Raw genomic sequence first — 10,594 nt, forward strand, 5'->3', positions numbered from 1 at the left:
AATCAAGGCCCTTAATCCTTATTAGTAAATTTGGGTCGTTACAATAGTGCCAAAGCATAAGCAAAAAAATAAAAGTGAAAAGTAGATGCAAAACACAACAACGAAGAACAATAATAGCTTCAAACCATTAAATTTTACTTGTAGCAAAAAAATTCCTAAAAAGAAATCATTTATATATAATTTATACAGACCATTATAAAGCTACAGACAGAACCAAATCCCCAGGAAAAACTAGAAACCACAAAGGCAGAGGGACAACTTCAAGACAAACAAATCCAGGGGAAACATAAAACAAGGAAAACACAATAGCTCAAAGATGAAAATCAAAATCAATATCAATATCAATAAATACACACATAATTTACAATTTGGCCAAATATTACAAACACAAACATAAAAAAATATTACTAAATTTATTTTAAGATGTGATGAGTTATAGATGAGAGGAAAATCCATTTGTAAGAAGAAGCACTGCTCCATGATAGTAGTGAAAGTGAAATTCTTGAAGGAGTGGCCATAGAAACAATTTACCCAGCTGCAAAAACAAGAATCTCATAACTGATTATAACAGACTTAGTTAAAAGAATGGAGGCAAGTCCTATTATTAATAAAGAAATCTCCATATCTATATATCCAAATGTGCACATATTAAGCTCATAATTTTGGTAAAAATAAAAATTGACTATACTATTTTCATATTGTAAAATCATATACCATGACATTTATAAAACTTTATTAATATAGCTATGTAATTGTGTTGCTTTTGTCTTTTTTATTTTCTTATTCCATTCAAACTAATAGTTGACACTCAATAATATGAAATAAGAACCCTTTCACCTTAACATAAATTTAAATTAAGTTGAAACATACTGTTTAGTATTCAAACATGTATATAATTGGCCCCAACCAATAAAGGAGGAGGCAACTTCATTAAACATGAAACATACACCAACCAATGGATGGAAATGAATAATGCACCCATCAAATACAGAAACAGTCAAACAAAGCAGAGACTAAATAAAAAAACAAAATGGCAAAGAAGATACTACTGCAATGCCTTGTGAATAACGAGAACTCGGTCTCTACTCAAGTCTGACATTGAGGTTTCTTCCTTAAAGGAGGCTTACCCCTGAACTCTTTAGTCATTGTGCTCAATGGATGAGAGTAAAATAATTGGCCCATATAGCAGGAATAAATCCTATAACAAGTTCAACACGTCTTTTTGCTGCATTTCACCAAAGAGAAAAATTCGGTTAAATCATCCATATGACATTAAGTCATCTAAGCATAATAATAACCATGAAATCATTATCACATATCAATCGCGTTATCAATTCATCAAAAAAATTTAACGTTAAATGAGTAGAGGATGAAACTAGACATGCCAAAGCCTCTATAATCAGTCCTCCACGTGCATACCATAATAGCTTAAACCAAACCACAAAAGGCAACATCAAACAAGAAGTTTTCAAATAACTCCATGCATAAGAGCACTCTCCCATTTCCCTAGTGCTTCATAGAATTCTCCATTCTTTTAAAACATAAATCCAATATGCATAAAGAAATACAATATATATATTAATATATATGTATATGTATAAATATATATCAAAAACTAATAGAGACACCTTGTTCACAAGAATATCCTTTTACTTATCAAGGAAGACCTTTGTCTCTTCAACAGCTCTCAAAACCTCCAATAGCACCTTATGCTCCTGTGAGTTGGGTGTTGCGTAGAACACATGACCAATCTAATTATCTAAACTTTTCTATCAAAGTATGCAAAATAATAACTAATGCAAAGACCAAACCTAAAGGAGTTGTTAAATCAAATTGTACTGTCTTGCTTTTAAAGGAAAATATTCAAGTCAAATCAAAATAACTCAGCCAAATTATGATATCATATATTAGCACTCTAACAACAAAAATGAAACCAAAGAAATCATTCTAAAAAATTATTGCAAATTACTCTACAACATGCTTTCTATGAGAGCTTATTTTAGCTTAATGTTTAAATTTAAAGCACCCTTGATAAGTCATGTAGCGAAACACTATTTTCTTGACAAATGAATTATAAATTATATAAAATAGTGAAACCCACAAATGAATTCTTTGCACATTTTGTAAACAAAGTTAACAAATAGTTAGACTTTGTACGAACATTTGAAACCTAACAAATAGTCAATAAATTTCAATAAGAATGCTAGCAGTAATTGCATTCCTTACCTATTCCAGGTTAGCATCCAAAGATGATTATTCTAGCTATTAAAATAGGTAGACTGACAACAGTCATTTACTACACATGCAAAATAGTTATAGTTCCTACAATTTTGAGAAGCCAACTAAGTAACTGCATCCTACGAAATAAGAAACTAGAAAAATAAATGGCACATAATATGCCAAATTCAAACAAATAAAGTACCATAAAAAACCAATGAAAAGTGATCATATTTAATAAGCCATTCAAGAAACAAAACAAATTTATGAAAGAAAAACAAATAGCTTCTTTTAGCTTAATGTTTAAATTTAAAGCTACCCTTTTGCACGAAAAAGTGAAAAATAAAATGACTAAACAATTTTTAATAGTTGAAATTTGTGTAGCTAATGGTCACTGTTGCTTCAATTAGTGGAGAAATTTTGGAGGTGCTGGGTATCCTTGGTTCATAATTCTGCATATATAATATTGTTATTATTAGAAACTTTCAAATTAGAAATTTAAAATATTCCAAGAATAATGCATAAGTACTAAAAAAAAGGTCATGGGAAAATCAACCCCAAAGAAAGCATATAAAGTAATTCTTATAAATTGAAAAACAGAGTAATTCTTGTAAATATAAAAGAAAAGTTGAGCAAAACCATAAATTTTGAGGCATCCAAAATCAGGAACAAACTTAAAACGATGAAAACTTGGTTCGATCAATTCAAAACTAGAAAAAAAGATAGACCCAGTTCAGCTTTCTGAAATGCAAATACAGAAAAAAGGACCTGAAAAAAGAAGTTTCAAAAACAGAGAAATCTAAATCATTTGAATTCTTACATGAAGACATATTTCACAGGTTGTATTCTCTTTCTTGTTACACCATTCCTGTATACAATCTTTATGAGCAAACTGAAATTTTTTGAACAAGAAAAGCAAAAAAAAAAAAAAATAGAATTAGACAATTCCAGAGCAAGCACAAGGAGCTTCCAAACACACCCAAAAGAGAAGTCCATAACTAAACATAGTTGAATTCATAAGAAACCCTCACATATTATATAATTTACAACAATAGTAATGGCATTTTCATTCAATAAATTATATATATGCGCATATATATTAAATGCACTAACATATATATCATTGAGATTGTATCTTCTATGAACATTGTAAAGAACCTTGACTCATTCAAATAAAGTTAGTTCAACATATCATTAAAGCCTACCCCAAAACAATTAGAAACAAAAAGACTAAAATACAGAAAAACACATCATATTGGGCAAAAGGAATTACCAGTAACCTCCACCTTCATCCTAGACATTGTGAAAACTTGAAATTGCTTCCCAGCATAGTCGATAACCTCAGCCATAACCCTAGCTAAAATCTTGTTTTTGATCCAAACCCAATCAGTTAGTGGCTACCATTTTAGAATCTGATTTTTAAATTAAAAACAACACTAGAATCTCTTGATATTCATTTCAAGGTCAAATGTTGTTACTTATTTTTCAAAGATAATATTAATAAAAAAACACAAAAATATGGGTTGGAAAGATCTCACCTCAATCCTCTTTTTCCATGCCAACGATTCCTAATATACATGTGTTTATGTGTGTGTGAGTGAGTGTGTGTATGTATATATAGAGAGAGAGATAGAGAAAGAGAGAGAGGTAAAGACTAAGATAATTACTAAAAAGGCTTTAATAGAGAAGTGTTTATTGAACTAGAGACTATTAAATGGATAGCATATATTAGGGAAAACAAACGGAGTTGGGCAGAGAAGATGAGAGGCAGACAGAGAGAGCATGATGCATAGAGATATAGCCACAGTCCACGGTTCCAACACATAGAGATGGGCGATGGACACGGCTTCACTTTCACCATTTTTCCGAGAAGCAATTCTTGGAATTTTGGAAGGTCGGCTCAGTATTGGTGTGTTGAGAGGAAATAGCTTCATTTTTTAGCAAGTAAATGGAGAGGGAGGGTTTCTTGAAAAGGATAGTGGGCACTAGGCGGGCTTTTAATTTTTCACTGGGCGGGTTAAGATTTTTATTTGCGCGTTATTTCCGTAATAGCTTTTTTTCACATTTTTTTAAAAGTGTCAAAATTCAATGGTATTAATGTGTCTTTTTCTTGTAGTGGGGTATTTCAAGGCTTTAAAGACATTAAAAACTACCTCATTGCCTTGTTCGCCTTGTACTCTGAGCCTTAACTCACTCTTTTGTACATCAATTTATGCATGCCCCATGGCTAAAAATGGCCTTCCTAATATAATCGACACGTTCTCATCTTCCTCCATATCTAATACAATAAAATCCACTTGAAAAAAATGAATTTATATACCTTTCCTAGGATGTCCTCTAGAATCCCACGAGGATACTTAATAGACATGGCTGCTAATTGTAGTGTCACTGTAGTGGGGCGCGCTTCTCCTAACCCCAATCTTCTATAAACTGACAATGCCATTGAATTAATATTGTCAACCAGATCACAAAGAGCTTGCTCACACTGAAAATTTCCTATGGTGCACGGGATAGTAAAACTGCTTGGTTCCTTTAATTTCTGAAGGAGCTTCCTCTGTAAGATGGTGTTGCACTCCTCCGTCAAAGCCATTATCCCAAAATCCTCCATTCGCCTTTTCTTGGATAATATATCCTTCATAAACTTCACATGGCTGGGCATTTGCTCCAAAGCCTCAGCAAATGGTATGTTGATGTGAAGTTTCTTAAACACCTCAAGAAACTTGGAGAATTTCTTATCAAGATTCACTTTCCTAAACCTCGGAGGATACGATAATTTAGGAGTAGGTTCCACAATCTCAACTTTTGGATTACCCTTTTTCTGAAGATCATCAGTGACCCTCTTCTACTCTAGTGTAGCTACCTGTTTATCCTAACTCTTCACCTCTTCCTCTGGAACTGAAACTGAAGACCCATTATAACTAGTCTCACTCCTTAAAGTGAACGCTTGACACTGTTCTTTGGGATTCACTTCTGTGGAACTATGAAAATTCCCTTGTGGTCTACTAGAAAGTAGTTTAGCCAACTGACCCATTTTTGTCTCCAAATTCCTTATTTAAGACCTTGTCTCTGTCATGAATTGATTTAATTGGTCAAGTTGAGTTGTTAGTGGGTTCAGTGGAGGATGTGGTGGTGGATGAGATGGGCGTGGGCTTGGATCATAATGAGGCCTAGTGTGTAGTCCATAGGTCTGTTGGTGAGGTGGGTGTTGAGGAGGATAGTGTGGCTGTAGTCCTTGGTTATTTTTCCAAGACAGGTTGGGATAATTCTTCCACGCAGGAGTATATGTATTTGAGTAAGGGTTGTGGGAAGGTCTTGGGAAGTTACCAATAGCTTATGCATGTTCTAAAGGCAAATTGTTCACGTCTATTGAGCAACTAGCAGTGCCCAGGCATTGCTTATAAGAATGCGGACCCCCACAAATCTCACAACTCATTACATTATGTGCTTGCATTGCTTGGGTGGCAAGGTTATTCTGCTGCAATTGCTTCGTTAGAGATGCCACTTAAGTGGTCAATAAAACAATAGGATCGACCTCTAAGACTCATGCTACCTTCTTATTCTCACACTCAGTGTGCCAATTATAGTTGTTTATGGCCATCTCTTCCAGTAATTCATAAGCTTCATTAGCGCTTTTTCTCATAAATGCTCCTCTCGATGCTGCATCAATAATGGTCCTTGTATCCCCCCCCCCAACCATTATAAAAACGTGTGCATCAACAACCACTTCTCTATTCCATGATGTAATGAATTCAACCAACTCTTAACTCTATCTCTTAACGAAAATGGGAATAATCTTAATCTGATAGCATTGTTACTCACCTCGTTCATTTTGAATGTTGCACACAACTCTAAAAAATTGGTGAGGTGGAGATTTGGATCCTCATTTGGTAATCCCCCGAATTGTACACAATTATGTAATATTTGAATAATTGAGGGTTTTATCTCAAATTTATTCGCCTCAATAGTAGGAGGACGAATACTGCCATATTAGGGTGGTCTCTAACTTTGCTAAAGTTGCGGCCCTTAAGCCGATGCCGTGACTCTAATTCTATTTTTTCAAAACTTGACCATTTTAAGTCTGATCTTTATCAAAACTTCATCAAAACTTATCCTAACTTCACCTTGATGCGAATTTGACTCAAACAACCACCCAAAACTCACATTTTCACCATTTCGTCTTCTTTTCACATTTATCTCACGATTCAACGCACCAACCTACAACAAAGACAAAAACAAGCATAATCTTCCACAAAACAAACATAAAGACTCAAGATCACCACAAAACACACATCCTAAAACAACACTAAAATGGAGTTATCAACACTCTATAACCTTAGTGTGTCTAGCAATTCTAACTTACATATGTTGAGAGATCTAAGTGGGGAGGCGAGAAATTTTTTAATTTTTTTTCTTTTTTTGGTTGATTTTTTCCTGAGATCAGTTGTAAAGAACTAAAGAGGGAGGGTAAAAAGGAGGAGAAGATAAAAGAGGAGCATGGAATAATAGGGCAATGCTAGTATGCAATCATTCTTACATATAAAGTTGTGCAACCTGAAATTTTAACCATTACTATTGGTGAAAAAACAGCCGCACTGGTGCAGGCATTCTGTATGCCCGCGCCATAGATTTATCATATATATATAAACAATCTTATTATGTTTTGTTTATGTATTTTATAATTTAAATGAAGTGAGTTTAGGTAAAACAATTTGACATATACTACACTTAGAGAGCTACTCTATAGTATGTATTACCTTGAAAATTTCCCAACCAGAAGCAGAGTCTCTGTTGGCAACAACAATTGCTCCACCACCAATTTTTGCGCTAAGATACTTGTTCAATTTTGTGGACTTTAAATAAATTTGATTTCCATCCTATAATAAATTGAATGAAAAAAAAAAAATCAACCATTTGCTTTAGAATAATATATACATATTTTACTATAACTACACAGCACTAAAACAATAAATAAAGAAAATGACAAAATGTTATTTTCCCCCCGAACTATAACACTTGTAGACTTTTGCCACCCAAATTTTTTCTGCTTAGCAAAAATATCCTCAAACTATAACACTTGTAGTCGTAGCCTAAACAAAGTTAGAACCATCAAATCTATCTAGTCTAGCTCTAGATCTTGAGACATGAACTTTAGGGCTTAGATTGAAGAACTTTGACTTTATCTAGCACGAAAACCTTTAGAAACATAGAAGCTTTGAAACAAAACAAAGTCTTAGAAATAGAGATTTTTGATTGTTGGGATTAGGCTTTACAAACATTTGTTTGTATTACAACTCTATGACAAAATCATACAAGTAAATCAATCTCATAAAATTGTTAAACAAAAATTACATAAACATAATGGATAAAAGTTTAGAGTAGACATTCCTTGAAGAACAAACCTGAGGGACATAAAATCACAAGCTATGATTTTATGTGAGATAAAAAAGTGACAAGACTTGACACAAATGAAGATTTGTTGTCCAAAAATCTCTATTCCTAGCCTTCCCTTTGAAGATGCTTGAAGCTACAATTATTGGAATGAGATTGGGATTCACAAGCCTTGGATCTTCATGCAATTCAAGCTTTCTTGATGAAGATCTTGGAGAAAACTAATAATCTTGGAGCTAGAGAGAGAGAGTTCTTCTTTAATGAGAGAAAGAGGTGAGTGATAAAGTCACCAATTAACTCATTTGAACACCTTAAACAATATAGGATCCACATTAGACTTAACCAATGATATTAGAACATTTTAAATTTAAGTTTTGGAGCTAAAACATGTAACCATTCGAACATTCCGTAAAGGACCAGGTGACATGTCACCTAGCACCAGGCGATGCATCGCCTGCTTGGCGATACGTCCCCTTATACCAGGCAACATGTCGTCTGGTACTTCTCTAGGGTTTTGAGAGCCCAGGTGATACGTCGCCTCCTAGGAGGCGACATATTGCCAATGCCTCTGTAATATGGTTCTCTGAGGTTTCTCAAAACACCACCAAATGCTCCCAAATGGTTTGGGTACTCTTATATACTCCAAATAAACATTCTGGACCCAAAAGTTTGATTTAAAAATGCCTATACTCAAATTTATTTATAGAAAGAAACACCAATACAACCAATAACCTCCCAAAAGAGGGAGACCCAACCAATACAAAGACTAACAGCTGCTATACAATTAAGTTCTCAAACCAGGTTTTATCTAAATCTGAAATTCTACTTTTCACAAAAATATACCCTCTATTCTTAACATCCATTTTAATGTGTCTAACTGTACAAGCTATACTCTGAACTTTATCCTCCCATAAGGCCAAGTTTCTAGCCCTCCATAAGTGGTATATAGAAGCCGCTAAACCAGAAGCGAACATCCCCCTTCTGAAACGAGACAGGTGCTTCCCTCTGGCTATCCATCTCATCAGCTCATGAATGTTCTCAGCATTCGAGTGCCAACCCAGCCAGAGCTTAACTGCCATAATACAACTCTTGCTATAGAAACAAGAGAAAAACAAATGACAGATATTTTCTGTAGCATTATCACATATCAGGCAACTATCTGAGCTCACAATCCCCATGTGGTGCAGCCTATCTTTAGTTTTAAGTCTATTCAATTTTGCTAACCATGTAATGAAAGCATGTTTAGGAATAACAGTAGCATTCCAAAAAATTCTAGACCAGAACATCCCATTCCTAGTCAAGCTCAATATCTTATCATACACATCCTTTATCCTATAATTCATAGAGATAAAGGTTGGATATGAAAAATAGCTCTTCATTCTGTTTTTGCAGCAACCACTTGTTCCAATACCAACTGGAATTTAAGGGAGCCTCATACTCCCACCAACTCTGACCTTTTAGATAAACCGAATGCACCCATTTGAGCCATAGACTCTCCTTATTTTTAGCTATAGCCCAAACAAACTTCCCCAAAGCTGCTATATTCCAGATAGAAATATTTCTAATGCCTAACCCACCAGCTTTCTTGCTTTTACAAACATCATCCCAAGCAACACAACCCGGACCTCCATAGCTAGCCTCACCCTTCCAAAGATATGCTCTACAAATCTCATTAATTCTGTTGAAAACTTTCTTAGGGAGAACAACTATTTGAGCCCAGTAAGAGTGAATAGCATTCAGCACTGAGTTTATAAGGGTTAGCCTTCCTGCAAAGGAAAGATATTTCCAGCTCCACTTCTTGATTTTAGCCACCATTTTATCAATTATGCTATCACATTCACAAGCAGAGATTTTAGTTGCATTAATAGGAAAGCCAAGGTAACGAAAAGGAAGGCTACCTCTCTTCAACTTTCACATGTTGACTTTTGAGAAACTGTTATTGTTTTAGCACCTCTTCGTGCCTAAACAATTCCACCATGTATTTATAGGATTAATGAGAAGTATAAGAGAATTAAAATAGAACAAAAATATAAGAGAATTCAACAATAGTGGAGTGTATTCTTTCCTTTCAATTCTTTTTCTCCCAAAACTTGTGTCTACACATTTCATCTCCCCATCTTCAATTCTAGATTTTTCTTCTTCTTTCAAATCTAGATCTCTTCCTCTGGACCTCTGATAAAAATGATATCATCATCCATGTAACGAACCTATTTTCCTACTTGATTGACACACTAGGAACAACAGAGTTACCTAAATCTATTTTAGTTGAGGTACAGAGGAAGCATTAGAAGTGCCTTCCTCATAGCACAACCATATGGCTTATTAGAGAAGGGAATAGACGCAAAACGAACTCACAGTCATAGCAAGATTCAAAACTGCAAGCGCCTTTGAAAAGTCAATTCTTTGGAAATGGTCGTTAAAACATAACTTTGAAGTACATAAAAGTGACCTTAAAGTGTGATTAAAACATTTATGTCACTTGTCTCGGGATCCCAAATACTTGGAAACAAGAATAACGTATTTCAAAAGCGTAAATGGGTAGTGCTTAAAAACTAAAACAGTTTTGTAACGCCCTGGATAGCCAAGACCGTTACACTGTGTATTTATAGAAGTGCTAGACTTGCTAATCAAGTCATTTAATTAAAAGCATGTTACTGAAACTATAATGGAACTAGGGTTAAAAGATTTTGGCCTTAAAAGTCGCATTTCTTTTAAATATCAATTTCTGTTTACACGGGATCCCAAAAACAATAGAATTAAAACCATTTACAAAAGATTCGAGAATTAAATATAGCATTAGCCATACAAAGGCAAAATAGACAGTTCAGCGACCCCTGTCCTGATCCACTCCTCGGCCAAGGCGACCGAACAGCTAACTATGTACATTCAGCCCGCAGCTCTCCATCTCAGGACTGGTCTAACTTGCCTTTGCCTTTACCTGCACCACGCAGCACCTGTGAGCCGAGGCCCAGCAGGAAAACACAATATC

At 34.7% G+C, this 10,594-nt stretch overlaps 1 pseudogene; it reads right to left on the minus strand.

The window, feature by feature from the left end:
• The window catches only part of LOC133831584 (uncharacterized), a 65,476-nt pseudogene extending 56,056 nt beyond the window's left edge, over positions 1 to 9,420 (minus strand).
• Between the last annotated feature and the right edge of the window lie 1,174 nt (positions 9,421 to 10,594).

The sequence above is a fragment of the Humulus lupulus genome, chromosome 1 (assembly GCF_963169125.1).
Source record: "Humulus lupulus chromosome 1, drHumLupu1.1, whole genome shotgun sequence".
NCBI classification, from domain to species: domain Eukaryota; kingdom Viridiplantae; phylum Streptophyta; class Magnoliopsida; order Rosales; family Cannabaceae; genus Humulus; species Humulus lupulus.